The 21,053-nt window shown below is 40.4% G+C and overlaps 1 protein-coding gene across 5 annotated transcripts in view; it reads right to left on the bottom strand.

The window, feature by feature from the left end:
* TMEM150C (transmembrane protein 150C) overlaps positions 1 to 21,053 on the bottom strand; it is a 235,808-nt gene that overhangs the window by 35,762 nt on the left and 178,993 nt on the right. For 2 of the 5 annotated variants that reach the window (XM_075352411.1, XM_075352413.1), the window contains exon 1: positions 1,924 to 2,061. The exons of the other annotated variants lie outside the window; for them this stretch is intronic. The gene's annotated coding sequence lies outside the window, so the exon portion shown is untranslated. Of the gene's footprint in view, positions 1 to 1,923; positions 2,062 to 21,053 lie in introns of those variants that run through there. 5 annotated transcript variants of the gene reach the window in all.

Genomic DNA, 21,053 nt, shown 5'->3' with positions numbered 1-21,053 from the left:
TCCAACATGTGACAAATAAATGGAAAAGGATGTACATGATAGAGATAAGTCATACCTAATCTATATAGACAGCTAGAACAAGCCTGAGAGCTGACAAGAAAGAGATAAAAAATGATGCAGCAAACAAAGGATAGGAGTGAATTCTGAAATCTTAAATTAGACACAAGTGATGCATTATGCATTACTGTCCATTCATATAATGTAAAGTCAATAATACGTCTGGATAGAATGGCTGAGTCAGAGGTTATGGAAAGGGAGAAGCATTAACAGCAGCACTCTCGGTTTTCTTGGAGCTTGTTTGGTGTTGTTTAGTGTTTTTGGCCTCTGTCTGTCCGATCTGGATAACACTTATATAATTGTATTGTCAGGTCACTGCAAAAAAAGAATAACACGCAGTATACTTTTTGTTCACGCTGTTGGATGACACTTTATCTATCAAGATTGTGGCCACAATAGGACGTTTAGCTCATAAATGTACCCCCAACAGTAGGTGCGAATGCAATGTGCAATTAGCCTTAAACTGACGCATTGTCATAATACAGGGCATTGCAAAAATGGATACCGTGTAGTTTGTTTCCATTAAGGCTCAGGTGTATTACAATGAATATATATATATATATATATATATATATATATATATATATATATACATATATATATATGCCCAATACTAGTAACAAGTGCAATTTGCACTTGCTGTAGTTGTAAACTTATAGGACAAAACTCAGAAATGGCGCACTTTTAAGGAAATCTGTCATCTAATTCATGCTGCCACTTAAAAATTTGAGTAGGGCAGCATGGTGGCTCAGTGATTAGTGCTTAAGTTTTGCAGCGCTGGGGTCCTGGGTTCAAATCCCACTAAGGACAACATCTATAAGGAGTATGTATGTGTGCAGTGAAGCCCACCGGACAAATTCTTTAAAAGTTACACTACTTGAGTGAGAAAATTAACGCCAAAAATATATTCTGGCTCCTGAGAAGAGAAACATTTCTGGTGAAGTGCACGGAGGCACATGCCAGTGATAAGATGTGCCTAATTCATTTAGTAGCAGGTGACTTTTAATGAATTAGGTACATCTTACTCCTGAACACCAGTCTTATTGAGTCCTACCCCATGTGTGTTGGCTGAATAGTTTGAGAGTGGTCTCCAGTAGCTTCTCTCATCCATGATGACTTTGACTGACAGGTCTCCTTACATGCATGCTCATAGGGAAAGGCCTGTCAACATAGGTGGGTGGAGCGGGGCGACCCGAGCAGAAATACTGCCTCTTGGACCAGTCATTTGAGATACATAGTGGCTGATTCATCCAAGTATTTGCACAAAAAGGTTTTTTTTTAACTTTTGGCATCTTCACCTCAGTTTTGGGCACCTCGGTTAAAATGACTTGAGCTGAGGAGAAGCCGGGACAGAACAGGAGTGAGGGGGGGGGGGGGTGATTATTTTTTCTCCTGTAATGCTGCAGTGTTTTGCATTAATGCAGCCAGACTATCATTCATGTTGCTTGTTATTTGTTCAAGTTTAATCTGATGACACGTTTCCTTTAAGAAGGTTTCTACGTAAGTCTATATTATACATTATAGTGCAATTGGATCCCATGATTATATTCTTTCATGAAAATTAAAAAAAAAAGACCAGAGCAGAGAATCTGTCATCTTCTCAGATGTGCAGGCTTTTTTTCCTGAGGCTTACTTCAAGGAGCTCTGTAGTGTGGCTCCTGACCTATGCTTTCTCACTGAACATGCAGGACCTAGGGATGACTTTATGATCAATGGACACAAATGTTTCTAACCTCTTGAGCTGGATTTTATTTAGAAGGGCACATAAAATAAATCACTTACCTTATCCAATCCTCAACTTAAAAAAACTTTCAGCCTGACAACTTTGTGACCTAATAGAACTTTGTTGGGCTCTCCTGTACTCACCAAGTCAGTATAACAGAGTAGTATGTTCGGTTCCTGCTGTTCTAGACATACTGACACTGGCAGACCCTGCCCTGCATGTTATAGATAGATAACAGGCTTATGGTATCATCCTCCAGCATATTGCGTTCATTCATAGATATTGAGTATTTCCTTGGTGCTGGAAGCCTCAACCTATTGGAATAATAACAGAATGGGGATAGTTGAAGTCTAAAGAACAAGGGCAGGCATATCATTGGTGCAACCTGTGCATCTACACAGGGGCCCAAGAGGTATGGGGCCTACTTCTACCTCCAAAGTAGGTAGTATTGTGCATTATGATGAGCTATATGACTGTAAAGGGCCCATATATTGTTCTTGCTCACGGGCCCTCTTCTATCTGTGCCTGCCAGTGATGGAGAATATATAATAAGAGAACTTATGGTTTTATGTTTCACAACTCCTTTCATTGAAAATGAAACCTTTTGAAAAGAATGAAACTACCTGGGAATTAAAGAAAAAGAATAAAATTCACATTTTGAAGAAAAACTCAAATAATATATATTAACCCATATCATTAACAAGTCATTGCATCCTAACCAAAGGTGAGAGACCGTTGGCATACAGCACCTCTGATTATTTCTTCATCTAGCGCTGTTAGAACAAATCTTGATGACAGGAAACATGTTAAATAACCTTTTATTAACCTTAAGCTTCCATCGTCAAGAGGGAAGAAAAACAAGTACAATAGTCTGGGATCAAGTATAATCATGAAGTGCAATACGTGTTCCAACAACGTTCATTTCCATCATATGGAGAGACGCAGTAGGACTTTCTGTAGCTTGTAGATAAGAAATGGGAACCGTAATGCAGGCTTCTCCCCCCAAGTGTTTACGACTCCACTCATCTTACAAACACTTCTGATTTCTCTAGCAGTATAATATCAGGTCTTCATAACAGATACCTAGAAAAGCTACTAAATCCCATTCATTGAAAGTCACATCAATAGAAAACAGCAACAATGCATGGATTACACAATCTATTCAGAAAGCTAAAAAGTGACCATAAGACTATTAGCAACCTCCATAATAAAATACATGTGCCACATTAGGTTTCACTATTTGTAGTGGTAAAATAACACGTCATTCTGCTTTCAGCTCTATAAGTGGAAACAGATGGTCTGGCTGAGCAAGGCAATAATAGCCTGCAGTTCGCCTATTGCGAATACGATGGTGGGAGCCTAGTAGAGAGCCAATGATAAAATTGTCTTTTTCTCAAGGACAAGGATATCTAGAAACATAAGATTATCTCTTCCATTAAAGCAGACCATTGTTGGCTATTGAGTCAAATTACTGCACTCCTACCCCCCACAACTTTACTTCAATGGAGTGAATGAGCACATCTCTCATGAACAAGGTTATTTTACCACTTAATGGGTAGATCCTAGGTCTATGACTGTTTTTCTGTCAGGAAAATATATCTTTGCACCGTGTTAAGGTGGTGTCACACACAGTGACGACGACAACGACGTCGCTGCTACGTCACCATTTTCTGTGACGTTGCAGCGACGTGCTGTCGCTGTGTGTGACATCCAGCAACGAGCTGGCCCCTGCTGTGAGGTCGTTGCTCGTTGCTGAATGTCCTGCTTCATTTTTTCGTCGTCGCTCTCCCGCTGTGAAGCACACATCGCTGTGTGTGACAGCGAGAGAGCGACGAAATGAAGCGAGCAGGGAGCAGGAGCCGGCATCTGGCAGCTGCGGAAAGCTGTAACCACTGTAAACATCGGGTAACCAAGGGAAGACCTTTCCCTGGTTACCCGATATTTACCTTCGTTACCAGCCTCCGCCACTCTTGCTGCTAGTGCCGGCTCCTGCTCTGTGCACATGTAGCTGCAGTACGCATCAGGTAATTAACCCTATGTGTACTGTAGCTAGGAGAGCAAGGAGCCAGCGCTAAGCAGTGTGCGCGGCTCCCTGCTCTCTGCACATGTAGCTGCAGTACACATCGGGTTAATTAACCTGATGTGTACTGTAGCTAGGAGAGCAAGGAGCCAGCGCTAAGCAGTGTGCGCGGCTCCCTGCTCTCTGCACATGTAGCGACGTTATGATCGTTGCTGCGTCGATGTGTTTGACAGCTAAGCAGCGATCATAACAGCGACTTACAAGGTCGCTGTTACGTCACAGAAAATGGTGACGTAACAGCGATGTCGTTGTCACTGTCGTTATGTGTGAACCCAGCTTTAGCCAGTAGAGATAGAAAAATAGTTAAAAGAACTGAGAGTCTTCAGTGAGTGATATCTTTTAATGGCTAACTGAAAAGATGGTAATAAATACCAAGTTTTCGAGACTACTCAGGTCTCTTCATCAAACTGAGCTTGATGAAGAGACCTGAGTAGTCTGGAAACCTTGCTATTATTACCATCTTTTCAGTTAGCCATTAAAAGGTATCAACCACTGAAGACTCTCAGTTCTTTTAAACATTTTTTTTGTTTTTCTGCAAATAAAATCCATGTTTACCCATAAGTTCATACCAAGTATTTTTTCATCAATAATGAAATAAAGTAGAAAGAAGAAAGAAAATACAGTTGTTGGCACTCATCATTCAATATGAAGGCTTACTTCATACATGAAGAATGGTGCTGTATTTTACCCCCCATTAATGCGCTATCCACTTAGGACTCTGTTATTATACAAAATGTTCAGTCATCACTTCCATATATTGTTCAATAAACACCAGTGTTTAATAATGGCACCATATAATATTCTTTCTTACTTGTGCCTCTTTTAAAGAGGTATCTAACCATACAACTCCACTGTAAAATAAAACAGCAAGCCCTTCTTCTTTCACCTACAGCAATGAGCTGCTGTCTAGAAAGAAAGAAGCTTCCAGGGATACATATTACTGTAGAAGAAAAGTACCAATACATGGTGACCATTTAAACAACAACAACATATGTAATGTATTGACATAATAGATCCATCAGAGCCTGGATTTCTGTTTTGTCAGTTAAAGGGATGGTCTCGCATGGTTCCCTACATCTGGAACATCCATGTGCTTTAAATGATATGGTAAGGCTTAAAGGGGTTGAACCACGAACAAAGTATATTTTAACCAATAGATCTTGGAATAATAATAAGTTCTACAATTGGATTTGTTAAAAAAATGTCCCTGTGCTGAGACAATCTTATAAATGTGCCCCTGCTATGTACTGTTATTTGAGGTGTCCGACCATGCAGACCTGCTCCAGTCCATGGTCGGCACAAACCAAAAGTTCTGACTAGGGGAGCAAGCATAAGTCAGTTATGATAAGTGAGTGTATAGATAAAACATCAGGGGCTCACATCTGCTGTTTTCTGCCTGTTTTATCACAGGAGTGAGTGTTTCTGAGGTCATGATAAATCAAATGAGTGACATAAGAGCTCTAGTGGCTGCTAAATTCATATGTTACTGACTTGATTTATGATGAGCTTACAATGCTGGAAACGTAGTAGAAACACTTGTTTCTGTGATAAAATAGTCAGAGAACTGTGTTACCTGAGAAGGTTGTGTGACGACATGGACTTTGTCAGTGCCTAGCGTGGGTTAAATTTCTAAACATTCAGCCAGACATGAAGATAGTTTGTTTATAGATGGGGGATAAGCCCTCATTGTTTTTACAAGACTCTTCCTACATGATACCAATCTAGGACCTTAGGATCCGATTGGCAAGCCATAGCTGAACCTGGATTATAACACTACATGGACTTCAGCATCAAATGCAAGGATTCAGCTATGATATCAAGGACTACCTAAGGAAGGAATCCAGCTTGGGACAATACAGTCACCGGACTACAGACTTTGCGGACCTCAGCCAGCTTCCTAAATCTGGCGTTATTCCATTCTTGGTGGGTGCCCGCCGAAAGCGGGGTGCGGCTGGTTTGGAGTAAGTAGCCCTGGAAGTTCTGAGGCACAGACATTCTAATCCCTGGTGAGCCAGCGGAAGGGTGAGAAACTGTTGCTGGTTACATTCTGTGGTTTTGCTGGTTATGTGCTATGTGCCGTTAATTGTTTGGGGATACAATAAAGTCTTAATATTGTGATTCCCTCACCCTGTGTTGTCTGAGTAGTGTTCCGCCCACGGTTAAGGAGGTCGGGCGTTCAGTTGGGATGAGTCCTGGGCCATGCTGTCTTTCTAAAGGTGGTCAGGCCAGCGGACGAGAGCACCCACAGACCCCCGTGTCTCCACAGGTTGTAGCTGCAAACCCCTGTTTTGCTTATATACTCACTTATCATAAGTAACTTATGCTTCCTTCCCTGGCAACAAGATATGATATGTGATGCAATAACTGGGGCAGCTCTGCTTGGTCAGCCACAGGCATTACACACTACGTGGCAGGGGCACATTTATAAGAATGTCTCAATACAGGAATTTTTTTTTAACACATCCAATTGTGGAACTTATAATTTCAAGATCTTTTAATTAATATGTATATTGTGACACTCCCTTTAAGAAAGACAGGTCTAGCGAATTCAGTTATATTTTAAGGAAAGCTAATAATTTGCTCAGCAGGTAGGTAGCTGGGGGCATACACTCATGATTGACAGTTTTGTAATGCTCCAGACCAGAACCTTGTGCTCTGAAACTGCTATAAGAGGAAGCCTTGCCTTTGCAGCACTGGAAACATAGTGTGGCTGGAGCAGCCCTGGATCAGGTGCTAACAGCAAGCGTCAGAGATCCCGGCATGTTTCAGAGCAGTGCTAAGAATCTAGGCTCAGGTAGAAAGCTTGTAAGCACTGCACTTAGACAACAATAATGCCAGGTCGCCTGGGCAATAAGCAATAAGGAAAAATTAAACAGAATAAGAGCAGAAGAACGGAAGCGCTGTGGTGGCACTGCAGGGAAATAGAATACAGAGGGAATCACAGCAGGGTGATAGATCTCTCTGACTTTGTAAAAGAGAGACATTACAAAGCTGATAACCCTTTATATACAGTAGATGTTTGTTACCATCTTATGTGCTAAAAACGTTTTCATTACACTGTATAATATGATTAGGAAGCATAATCAGAAAAGAAAATTATCAACCTATCTGCAAAATATAATAGACATTGGTAGACTTGTCTTTTTTCAGTCTTAACATATAGTTTCATAGTAGACTGAGCAATAAAATTTGTGCCAATTTATCAGCGGCTGATTTTTCCAGCATTGAGAGAGCTCAATTAGAATTACCTACATTTCAGCTACTCTTATAGCTGATGTCATGGGAACAGATAGAAGAAAAACACACAAAAAATGCTTTTTTATAATATTCTCAGATGAAGACAAGCTTAAAATTAAGAATCAGTATTATCTTGATATTATGTTTGTGCAAATGCATAAACATATTAAAGAAACATGTAATATAAGATTTCTTTGGATGTAGTGAGTTGTGTCCATCATAGACAGATAGATACAGTTAGAATAGATATTAATGCACAGAAAAGATGTTGAAAAGTTATCTACTTTAGGTATTCATGGACAATTTATTGGAAAATGCATATTGAATTGTGATTGCTATGAGACTTAAAGATGTCTCAAGTTTAGAGGTTATAGGTCTGGATAGGGGATAACTTTACGATTGTGGGCAGTACAACCACTGGGACCCCCACCAAATCTGCAACCGGGGCTGTGAACTGGTCAATCATGCGCACCTCTGCTCAATTTATTTTTAAAGGAATGGGACCTCTGAATGTCTGTGATCAAATATTCTTTAGCACTCGGGCAAAAATAAATGGAGAATATAGAGGCAGTACACTTGGTCGACCACTGTTTCATTCACCCAGTTATAAGGATCAGTGTTCATCTCAGAGCTTAGACCCCCAGTGATTGAGAAGTTATACCCTATTCTATAGATAATGTCATAGAGGAATTATGAAAACTATAAGACATCTCATAATTAGTTAACAGAAGGTAAGAAACTAATTCCTACAAGAAAAAGGGAGAGCTGACACTTCCAACTTCTATGAAGCAGGACCTCCTAGTGTAGACAGGTAATTGCTATCCAGCAGATGTACCAGTGCAGACAAAAAAGGATTCTGTTTGTTTAAGGAGAAGTATTTTTTAGTGACTGTTTATTAATAAATACAAAAAGCTGAATGGACCCATTGTTCGATGCTGGAAGGTGCACTTCGATGTAGGGTTGATCCATATTTTCAATAAGGAGAACTTCCCTCCTCTAAGCGCTGATGCCATTGCTATGACCCAGGTTTAGAGATTTTCTTTTGTTATTTCTTTTTACTTTATGTAATTGTATATACTGTATTATTTTGTCCCCTTTGTAATTTTTTTTATATATTTTTGTAAACACTACTTATCTTTTGGGTTAAATATATAAAATGTATTAGCTTTGTTCCTCTTGCTATATAAACTGATACCCCGAAAGCCAGGTGCTACCTGTAATGGGTGTCCAATATACATGTATAAATGATTGGTGTTGTCAGGTAATATTTTGCTTGGATTAGTGTGGAGTTTTGTAGTACCGTATTTTTCAGACTATAAGACGCACTTTTTTCCCCTCCAAATTTTGGAGGAAAGTGGGGTGTGTGTTTTATAGTCTAAATATATGATTATATGGGGCTTGCTGGCTTGAGGGGCAAAGGGACGGCACTGGACTGGACTTTACAATGACAGGAGAGGGTCTCTGCTAAAGCAACCACGTAAGCTGGCTAATTAACCTCATCAATATGCACTGCTTCCCCACGCACACCTCTCAGCACTAAAGCCAGCGCGCGCTGAGAGAGGACATGGGGCGCTACTACTGCATTACTTAGTTTCTGTAATAGCCACCACACATGGTCTCTCCACAGCCGCCGGCTTCTTCCTGCAGCTGCTGGGGAAATCGTCTACCTGCTATTACAGAGCAGGAGCAGAGTGCCGGCAGGCGGCAGATAGTGTATCAGCACCACTCTGGTGCTGAAATGACTGCCACCGCTGCCACATGTGAACCTGCACTCAGTACAGTTACCGCAGCATGTCAGCCTGGCCCAGCCACGCGCTGGGGACCATGAAGTGGACAGTTTCCCCCTCCAGATGAAGTGCTGCCATAAATGAAAAGCCAGGGCACAGGACAGCACAGTCCTCCCTCCCCCCCGCTGGCCCTGCCTCTTCATTACATCACTGTAATACCTTACTTCCTGGTTTCTAACGGGCCAGACTTACCGTACATCATTACCATAGCTGGAGTCTGCTCCGGTAAGAAGTAGACGAAGTTACAGTACAATAAACTATAAATCCCCCCCTACCCCCTAATAAAGTAAAGTACCGTACCTTAGAGAAAAAAATCACATTACTGTGCTGAACTAGAACTCCAAGTATGCCTTACAGGACATGCTCGGAGTAATAGTTCTCCTTAAAGGGGTTGTCCACTACTTGGACAAAGTTCATCTCATTTCCCTTATTTGCCACTGTTGAGTTGTTTACAGTTACATTGGTGAAATATTACAGTATGTTATTTAGGTTATTTAGGTTATTAAATATTTTACCACATTTTTTGCTTCAAATTTTGTTTCCCTATTTTACACTTCTAAAACTCCGGTTAGTTGTATGGTCCGGTGCGTATTATAGTCCGATAAATACGGTAACTATATGAGGTAGATATATCCCATGCGCTGGAATTCATTGCATGGAATCAGTGTGTTGGAATCAGTTCCCCAATAACTGGCCTAGCAGTGCTGTTTCTGACAAATTGGAGACAGTACTGAGATATCCGTTTAACCCCCGCCCCCCTTTCCCCGGGCTATGTCAGTCAGACTCCTTGACAAATAACTTCCAAACTTGAGGCAACCCCTTTAAAGCCCCCATTTCTAATATTAGTGGGATAGAACTACTATCTAATTTTTATGGGTGACCTCCTGACTCTCCTTTCGGATATGTCAGGGAAAAGAAGGATTCATCCTGTTGGATTTCCAATGGCCGATCCTTATGTTCTCCTTCCAGAGAAACTACTACCAGACTCATCTACCAGCGACTCTCTCATAGAGAACAAAGGCATGCTTGGCCAAGCTGACCTTTCCTGTGTGTGGGGGAGTCAAGAGAGATGGCAGTCAGCCAACAAGTTATCTAGTATGTATGGAGCCTTTAATCAGTTCTTACTGTATATCCACTTAATAACCAGCATCTGAATTGTAATAAATAGTTGAAAACTGGAAAGTGATGAATTATAACTATATGTATCAAACAACAGATTGCAGAATTATAGAGTCTATCTGCAGGCACTGAGCCAGGAAGAGATTTCTGCTCTGACAGTAGAATTCTAAATATAATAACAACGCTCTAAACCACATATGTAATGCAATGTAGTTATAAAATAAGTCAACTTTTTCTATAAATTAGCTCTCTATGTAAATTGTGAAATTATAATATTTTACAGAAATGAAAATTGGCCTAAGGTACTTTTAACTTGCAAATTAGGCTAATCTACAAGAATATATTAATCCTTGGTAAATGTTCATAGTAAAAGAGCTAATAAAAGAGTTGTACTGAAATGTAGCAAAGCACACACTAAAGTAGATGGGTTATTTATAAATCAGACACATTGAGATGCTTTCTCTCTAATTTATATTCATCATACCTTGTTTCATTGCATGCCCTACTACTAAGATTAAGAAATATGTGCTTCTAGGGGGAATACTTTTGTAATGCGGTGCCGTGTAGAGGCACCATGGCGCGGCACACAGAGTGCCTATAATTGATTTCCGAGGACAGAACTGTAGGAACTCTGAAAACTTAAAAATGGGACCATACAACAAATTTAGTTACGAGTAAAGAATCCTTGACTTTGTGTAATACATAAAAAATCAGCTTAATTCTGAATAAAAATATATGGAATAAGGGAAATAAGAGGGAAATAATCAAGTGCCGTTAGCCAAAATTGTGGCTCAAATTCCGAAATGTTTCTGACTATTCCCGATTTTCCACACTCCTGATGTTTTATCTAAAAAGTAAATGGGGATAAATGGAAGGGACCTTGGCATAAATTATAGCCAAATTCTCTGTCAGCCAGTGGCTGGCATGGATTAGGTGCAGCTGACACCAGTGCACTTTAGATTAAGATTTAATAACCTCTACTCTCTTTATGGTTTTATCAAGATACAGTATTTTTAGAAAGAGTTATTTTTATTTGTATTATTTTCCCATAAATTAATAGAGCTAATGCCAATTCTCTGGACAAACTAATTATTTCTAAATGATGAAACAGTTTGCTCAGGAATTAGCTTTACAAAAACATGTATACTTCTGTAATCTGTTGCAGCCACAAAGAGCATACTTGCATATAAAAACAGTCATTTATTGAAATTTTCTTTGCTTAATCAGAGAACATAGAGAACGTTTTCACTTTTTCTACTTTCTAACGTTAGCTTGTTTCTATACCATTATCTACCTCATATTAATCACATAATTATATGTGTTCAGAGGTTGCCCTAGTTTTATGAGACCAGGTACAGATGTAGCATTGGTTTTTGGACACTTACAGGGAGTCCGTCACCTCAAAATACACATTCACCTACTTAAACATTTTTATAGGGGACTTAGCCCCATAAAAATCCTACCAGTAATATAAATCTTAGTGATGTAGTTGCAGATACATTCACTTTGCATCCATATGCCAATGGAGATGTTTTGGTGCACTCTTGACATGTCCAATGTCCAACGCACAAATACGCTCTCTAATTTGTTTGTCTCTAGTTGGACCCCTGAGGAAGCCCAACGCGAAACGCGCGTCAGGGCCCTTTTGGATTGTACCTACCTTTGGGACGTTATAATATGGGTAAGCTGGATCATTATTGCAATTAGGAACATCTATTGCATGTGGTATACTGCCCTCTTGTGGTGGAGTTTATTATTGCAGTTTAGCATTGCTATGGTTGGCCCAAGTACTATTTGATAGTTCACAGTTTATATACTAACTTCTGATATTATTTGGGATAGGTGTGTGTCCATTCTCTCACAATATTTCTTATTTATATTTTTTACCTGCATCTCTGACTTTGATCAGACATGGTCATGAGTGTGACACACTGAGTCTATAGAGGCCTCATACATTGGTGACTGCATTATACACTTGTGAGGGCCGGGGAGGACTGGTAGGCCCAGGAGGTGGATCCACTGGATTGAGCACCCCACCTGGAGGGCAGGGTACACGGTAGCTGGAGCACTAGCGTGGCAGGAACGGGAAGAACCAGGTCACCAGTGTCATGGAGTCCCATAGGACAGTACAGGAACAGGTGCAGGTATCAAGAAGCAAAGACAGGACCAGGTCACTAGGGTCACAGCGTACTTTAAGGCAGTAATAAAGGAAACAGGAACAAAAGGACCTGAGCACCTAGCTCACAAGACAGCAAAGAAACACAAGCGATGATCAGGACCCGCCCACATAGAAAGGCCAGTCTTATATACCCAGCACAGCCTCAGGTCATTTCCTGTTGCAGCAGTGCTGGGCCTATAAGACCAGGTGAGTGGGCGTGGCCCGGTCATATACAGAGGCATCAGTCAGGGGAGCAAGAGCGGGAGCGGCAGGCGTGACCGGTGGACGCATGGACTGGACCAGTGAGCAAGGAGCGGTGGTGCGATGGCGAGACTGGATCAGTGAGCACAGAGCAGTGCAATGCAGGTGCGACCGGATCAGTGGGTACGGAGCGGTGCCTGGATGGTGAAACCGGTTCAGTAGGTAAGGAGCGCTGCTGGGACACCGGGAGCATGACAACACTGCTATTTATCACGGGGGTTTCCTTATTAGTATCCCCAGCAATTCCTACAGAGCAGACATAGTGCAATTTTTTGTAAGTTCTCATTATTAACTTATTGCCTGCTAAGTTTATACTATTTTGCGTTCTGCAATATTTATATTATACCTTGATCCATTCTTACATACCAATCCTATACTTGGTCCCTGGGTATGCGTCCTTCCTTACTCTGCACCTATGTTCTCCTCCTTTTTATATTGATTGTAATTTTATAATATCTGTGTTGTAATAACATTTTATTTTAATTTCATATCATGGAAATTGACTCCAGTTTTTATTGGAATTATTGTGTTTAGGAGTTTCCTAAAAAATTTAATTTGATTGATTATATTTTCTCGGATGATATTGATCTCTACACTTTCTAATTTGTATATCCAGCAGTGTCACTGATGTTGATTGAGAGCGCTGGCTTATCCCTGATGAGTGCTCCTTAAAGGGAATCTGTCAGAAGGTGCTAACTCTTCTGACACCAACATAAGGTAGGCAAGAAAATTCTGAATCTAATGGTGTATCACATAGATTACTGGGTGCAGCCGTTCTCACACAATCAAAGAATTTAGATGCAGGAAAACAACAAAGCTGATAAAGCTTCCCAGCCCACACCAGGCTCACAGACAGATAAGAGAAGAAAGTAGCTTTTCATTGTTTAACCCTTGCAGCATGCTGTCCTCAGCTTACAAAGCAAAAGACTGCTGACAGATTCCTTATAAATGCCTTTCCTTGTCTCTGCATGTGCGCACTAACAGTGGGGAGGCAAGCACTGAGTTGAGACAGGGGTGCACTTAGTTTGGGTACATGCTCTGATCTCCGCCTTCAGCCAATTTGTGAACATTTGTGACCAAGTGTAGGGAGTGACTAGATTCAGAGAGGACCCATGGATCAGAGCATACCGGTATCCACACAGTGCACACCCGCCTTGACACTGCGACTGCACTGTTGGACTCCTCCAGTGTCTGTGCACATGTGCAGGATCAGGGATTTGAGTATAGGGGCCACTCGTGAAAAAGTCAGGGACATGTTGTGATCATTTATGGATATCAACTGCACAACTTAGAACAGGCAGCAGCAGGAGGACGCTACATATTGTATTATTTCGGTAGATGGTGCTATTTCCTATTATTATACATCCCGAGGAAAAAAAAAAAAACATTAATGAAAGATATTGGATTTCTGATGATAGGAACTCAAGTAAATGCATGTGTGGCTAACAACCTATGACAGACAGTTTAGATTACAGTAGAAATTTGGGTCAAGGCATTCATTGAAACCCTTTCAAAATTACCTTTTGCAACACATTTTATATGTAAATGCACAAGCAAAGTATATAAATTCAGATTTGATTTCATTATCGAGGTTACAAAATCAGATCATCAGCACAATTGTGATCTAAATCAATTCTGGGTAGCTACGGTAGTTGGATCACATGCATTGTATGCCGTGCAAGTCTATAGGGAGACGAAATGCCTCGAAATATCATATGAGTCCAACAATTGTTTCTAGGGCTTTTGGAAAATTAATGTTACAGATCACTATGTTAAATCATTCTCTATATACATCTGCTGTGTCTAGAAGAGAGCAGACGCATTGTCTCCTTCTATAGGAAAGTAGCTGTGATTCCATAATTGCCTTTGGCATTAATTTGGTTGGTGAATAATTTAGCTAACCTGTACGACAATGTGTATTTACAGTAAATGACCTGGCATTATAAAGTCTGGGAAGAACGCCACCTTGGAAGCATTCCTCAGGAGTCTTTCTGAAGCAGAAAGCTTAAAATCAGAGTTATTATATATTATTTAATGATTTTTTTACTGATTATTTACTGATTTATTTTCAATTATTTATGTCACCCAAAAGGAATGGAAAAAAATATTTTTGCTTATTTTCAGCAAAGAGTATATTCTTGATAAAAATAGAAATTAATGAAATCACACTGGAACCATAATTCATGGAATAGCATACATGAAAACAATGTCTAAAAGGTTTTTCCTAAGTAATCTGAGAGCAGCATGATGTAGGGATGATCTCTGATTCCAGTCATGTGTCACTTATTGGGCTGTGTGTTACTGTTTCAATAAATTCAGTGTTTTATCAGCAGGAGATTATCACTACAGGACTAGGTGTTTCATACATCCTAATCAGCTTGCTCTGTGTTACCCTGCCACCACTGATTAGCAGATTTCTGTCAATATTCAATGTATACAGAAAGCTGTCAATCAAGGGTGGGGGCGGGGTTATACATAGCTCAGCATTCAGATCTGGAGCAAAAAAACCACATTTTATCAAATCTTTAGCATCCAGTCAACTAGTTACACGTCACACCCTATGTCATGTTGCTCTCAGATGGGGTTGTATAAACCTAGTGATAGATTCCCTTTAAATAGGGCAAGAACATAGTTGGGTGCTAAATATGCAAAATCCACCACAGACTACCTTTTTTGAGAAATGAAAAGTATTACTGCTTTTATACTCACAATAATGGAATCAAATTATGCCAAACTGATCCCCTATAATAAAGCCATACAATGCTTACATCACATGTAAAGCGCCATGGAATAGATGGCGCTAAAATAATAAATAATAATAATAATAATAAATAATAATAATAATAGTATTTATGCTGTAAAGCAACCTTTCTGACCTTGAGAGCCACATTCAGCTCTGAGAGAGGGTCGTGAGCCATATCCAGCTCCCGCTCCCCTCACAGTAGTGACACCCACAGCCCCCATTACCGGTATAATGACAGCCAAAGCTTTTACACAAAAATCACACTGAGACGGTATACCAATATCCAGTGGGTCCTACTCTACCCCCACCTAGATCTGCGTCTCTGTGTGGGGCTACTCACAAATGTCACCACCTGGAGGCCTGCTCTTCATAGCTGGTGCTTATAAACCAAGCTGGTAAATAGTCGCGAGCCACACCGCATGGGCCTGGAAGCCACAGGTTGGGAACCCCTTGCTGTAGAGTAATATTGTTTTCTTGGTGCCCTAAGAGAACTTTGTGGCAAGCTGCCAAGGAGAAGGTTTAGATCAGTCAATCACTCTTTTTGGTACTAACGAAGGTAGCTAATTGTGGTAATCAGCAAATGATGTTTCACAACCGCTCCCTGCAAACAGGGAATTAGGGGCCTAGTTCTCGGAATTTATAAAGGTCCACTTATTGGGACTCCCCAGTGATAACACATTTTTTCACCTATCCTGTTGATTGTTGTATTAAGCATTGCTAGTGTGCCAGCCCCTTTATACAATGGTAATATGCAAACTACAGTATATTGCTCCTGTTGTTCATGATATTTACCACCCAAAAATATCAGTTGGTCATATTAGATTTTTCATCAATTCTGTTATCTGCAATGATGTGTAAAGTGTTGTCTTCTGAGCTGTAGGTGATAATTATGGGCTTCAGAAGCTGGATGTAAAGTTGTAACTCGAACTGAGCCACATTATTCGCAAAACCCACAGCCAGGAGGCTTTTTGCTTTTCTGTGCAGCCAGAACAGAACAATGTAAACTTCCTACTACTATCCAACATTATGGACACCTGTTCTGATTAACTGGCCCTGTGGCATCATGACAGGTATCTCACCGCAACATTATGATGTTACAGTGCCTACTAATCCAGAGGAGCCTGTACTAGGTAGCTTGAGTTGCTTTGAGGCAGCTGCAATAAATTCCCCAAAAATGTCCATCTGTCAACTGGATGTTATTTCTGTTAAATCTGTGAAATAAGGGAAAACGTAAGTAATCTGATATAACTATGTACTAAAACAATGCATCAGTATATTATCAGGATTTCAATATGGCAATATGACAGCTTTCAGTATATGATGACAGAGCACCAGTAATATTTTTCATGATTCAACAATAAAACTCTTTTTTTTGAGTCAGGAGTAACTAAACTGTGTCATGGTCATATGTTTTACATTTACTTCTATTAGGTTATGATTCTAATATTGATCTGATCTGAACATTAAGCAATTGATTACAATGAGATACAATGCACATTCTTTGGCTCTGCCTGTCATGAAATATTCAGGGGCTGCATTAAAGTCTATAAGGGAGGATGAAAACATAGGTTGCTTTGGGCTGGTATAGGAAATACCTTAACAGACAAGCACTTTTGCTTTCAAGTTGTTTTCACTCAGTGAAGACTCAAGAGGCTTTTAGTGCTTAAGACATTTTTGCACATAGGCCATTGCATGTGTTGTGAGAGAGATTTGGCTCCAGAGGCGTAACTATCGCAGTCGCAGATGTTACAACAAAGACTGGGTCCGTGTGTACAGGGCACGCCGACCCCTGGGCATGCTTCAGCTGGATGTGCGTCCAAGGGCACACATCCAGCTGAAATACATTGCAGGACAGAAATCTGTTGTGTCCCTGTGCAGCAATTTAAGCTGTCGGCCAGCAGCTGACGTTTGCAATACCATGACTGGCGGCACATGACAGTGGCATAATATGCCATTGTGCACACTCCGATGCCAGCAGCCAGCCTCTGCACACAGGCTACAGAGGGCATAGCGTGAAGTGGGAGCAAAGGCACCTGAGTAGAGGTTTTTTGGGTTTCTTTTAGAGTTAGAGAGAGAACAGGAACTGTATTTAACAGGAAAAAGCCCTGGATAGGGACATATATACCAGGATGGGTTCAGGATGAGGACATATATACCAGGATAGGGACCAGAATTAGGAAATATATACCAGGATGGCCCCAGAATCGGGGATATATATACCGAGATGGGGACAAATATACCATGATGGAGGACATATATACCAGAATGGGGACAAATATACCAGGATGGAGGACATATTTATTAGGAAGTCGCCTAGGATGGGGGACATTAGTACAGGATGGGGGACATTACTACATAATGAAGGGGGAGGGGGCAACTCATATGTCTTTATAGGATTTAGAATGCCACTATGGCCCATTCATGAGGCCCAAACTTTGCACTAGGGCTCATCGGAGTCTAGACATGCCACTGTATGGCTCAAGATGCACTACTCTGCTCTAACCATTGGCTCCAAAACTAGTCTAAAGTAAGTCAACAAATATGTAATATATGGTGAAAGAGGTCCAAATGTATCATCCAGTGACCCACTGTGATGAATTAATTGCATATACAGTGGAACCTTGGATTACGAGCATAATTCGTTCCAGGACTGTGCTCTTAAACCAAGTTACTCTTATATCAAAGCACATTTTTCCATATGAAATAACTGAAATAAATACAATTCGTTTCACGACCCAAAAATATTTACTGTATTTAAACAAACTTATTACAGTAATAAAAAAATAATGTAGTGTATTCATATAAAATTATTACAGTACACTAATACAAAATACTGTTCAGTACAGGAAAAAACATATAAAGCAAATTAAATTACAATACTGTATCCACAAATGCAATTGATAGATATGCTATCTAGTATATACTGTACTGTACAATGGTATACTGGTATACTTTATACAGTACATACTGTATGTACAGAAATTTACCTCCAGAGCGGTCAGAGAGCGGTGAAAGGAAGGAACAAGAAGTGTGAGTGGTAAGTATTTGCTCTTATTGCAAAGCATTGCTCTTTAACCAAGTTACAAATTTGTAAAAAGCTTTGCTTGTCTTCCAAAACGCTCTCAAATCAAGTTACTCTTAATCCAAGGTTCCACTGTAGTAGCATATACTTGATATCAAAGAGAAGGTAAATGCACTAGAATTTTGGCATAATTTGAGGGGAAAAACTGTCTTTCATAATTTGCACTGTATTATATATTTTACACACTTTTTTCACCTTGTCTAATACAAGGTTACATTGGAAAAAGTGATACCGTGCGCCAAAATATTTGTGCAAGTTCTGGCATAAAATAAGACAAATTCTAGTTGATTAATTTCAGATTAGACAGTTAAAAAATTCATAATAGAGTTATAGTGGTTTCATGCTGTTTCATAAATCTGATTTATTAAACCCCTTCACGCATATGGGCGTAATTCCGCATCCAGTTCTGGTGTGACCATGTGTGAAGGGGCAGAGGAGCTGGGCCTACTCCACATGTTGCGAATGCTGGCAATTCTACATATTTGGCATCTGTGTCTAACAGCCAGAGTTGAGCCAAAACCCCAAAAAACAATTGTGGAATTGTATTTTATCCTACTTGGAATTTTTTAATGGTAAAATGAATAGCGTATTTCAAAAGTGAAACTTGTCCCGTAAGGAACAAGCCCTCATACAGCTATGTCAACTGAAAACCCAAAAAAACATGGCTTTTGGAAAAAGAACAAAAATGCCCAAAATCACAAAAAATTACTTGCTACTGTCATGACTGTTAATAGCGCTATAATATTGATTACATTGATACTTTTGGTGAAGAAATCCACTTTGTTGCTCTTCTTTGATCAGCATTTGATGTCTTCTGCTGATTAGATTTTCTATTAGTTGGTTTACTGTGTGGCAGAAATTTACTCCACAAATTTGCAGGATTTTTGACACATTGTGTTGAATATTAGGCCCATCCATTCTCACAAAGTCACTTCCCCTTTCAATGAGACCATATTCCTTTCGGGACAAGTCGGAGAAAACATTTATATGGTATAAGTAATGAAAGACAGATTTTAGCGGAAATTGCGCAAGAATCAATCTCCTTCACTATTGGTAAATCTGCCACAGTTCTTTATATGTAAATTCTACTATTACTATGGTATATATAATATAAAACAGATCTGTGTTCTCTAAGTACCGTTCGTTTTATAAGACGCACCAGATTATAAGACACACACCAAATTTAGAGAAAACAAAAGGGAAAAAATATGGGGTCCGTCTTATAATCCGGTGCTGTCTAACCGGAAGGGGGTGGCAGCGGTGGTGTCACAGGAGGCAGTGGGGTCACAGGAGGCAGGACCAGTGGTGGAATAGGGCGATGCTGAATTTTGTGTTGCGGGTGTCCCAGATGCCCGCTTTGGGTGCTGTGAGGCAGGAGGAGCATCTAGAAGCTGTTGGTGGTGCCCAGAGGCGACGTGTGCGCAGATGGAGCTCTCGGCAAAATGACAAGCCGAGATCTCATCTGTGCATGAGCCACCTCTGGGCTCCATTTTCCTTAAATCAGCTGCATGCAATCAATGAGCCATAGGCGGCGCGTGCGCAGATGAGATCTTGAGCCGAGAGCTCCATTTGCGCACACGCCGACTCCGGGCGCCATTATTTGAAGCCCTCACCACCGACAGCAGCCCATGCCTCACCACCCGCAGAACAGCGCCCAACACCAAGCCCGTAGCACAACCTGGAGCCCGCACTAAGCCACAGCACTGCCAGCCACCCACAGTAAGCTGCAGCACAGCCCGCCACCCACAGTAAGCCGCAGTACAGCACCCCACCCGCAGTAAGCTTGCAGCATCTCCCCTGCCTCCTGTAACCCTTCTCCACCATCCCCGGTAAACTACATTCGAATTATAAGATGCACCCATCATTTTCCTCCCATATTTTGAGAGGAAAAGTGCGCCTTATAATCCGAAAAATACAGTATGTATCTTCTGGATAAGCTTTTATTGGGAAGATCTTTTTTATTTGAAACATTACCAAATGTAGCTGTGCCTATGGTTCTCCAACTTCTGCAACGATAAGTGATTAATGAATGTATGAATCTGGAGAATAGGGTCTTCAATCCCCTAGTTAGAACCTGGTATTATTTACTACAGATCATGGGCACAAACCGTTTCATCAGTATGAGAGGTTTTCACTTTTATTTTGCTAGCATTCAGCCATAAATATTAAATGTATTGGGAATAACAAGAAACAACTTAGAGGAACCATGCACTGAAACAACCATGCGTAGTCAGTGACGCAAGTAACTTCCAGGCTTTTTTTTCTATCTCCATAAATAATTTAGAATCCACTGAAATCAACACAATATAAATGGTGAAAACAAATTCCAGCACACAAACATCACATTACTGGCTGGAATTTAGTAATTTTGCTTCAGAAAGAAGTGTCATATAAAAAAAGACAAAACTCAGAATCATGTAACTTCTCCAATGTTAAACCTTAAACAAATGCTGAAAAAGTTTACAAGATAGTAAAAAGCTTCATTTTCCATGTTTTATCATAATTGTAAAGGGTAACAATAGTTCTGATAGCTTCCAGATTTCATATTGTTCATGTTGTGCTGCATGTTCAGGAGAAATTGCACAACAAATTGTATGGTCCACTTTTTCATGTTACCCTTGTAAAAATGAAAACATTTTGGGTTAAAAGCAACATTTTGTGGTGAAAATGTATTTGGGAGGGGCTGCACTCAGAGCGCATGAAATCGGCTTTTCATTACGGACTGTTTCTGCAGCGATTTGAAGCGCACATGTGCTGTTCAAATCGCTGCAGAAATTTCTGCAGGGACAGAACGCTACGTGCGCAC

The sequence above is a fragment of the Anomaloglossus baeobatrachus genome, chromosome 1, assembly GCF_048569485.1.
Source record: "Anomaloglossus baeobatrachus isolate aAnoBae1 chromosome 1, aAnoBae1.hap1, whole genome shotgun sequence".
Classification (NCBI taxonomy): Eukaryota; Metazoa; Chordata; class Amphibia; order Anura; family Aromobatidae; genus Anomaloglossus; species Anomaloglossus baeobatrachus.
The sequence above is the reverse complement of the archived record's forward strand: the minus strand, read 5'-3'. Positions and strand labels throughout refer to the sequence as shown.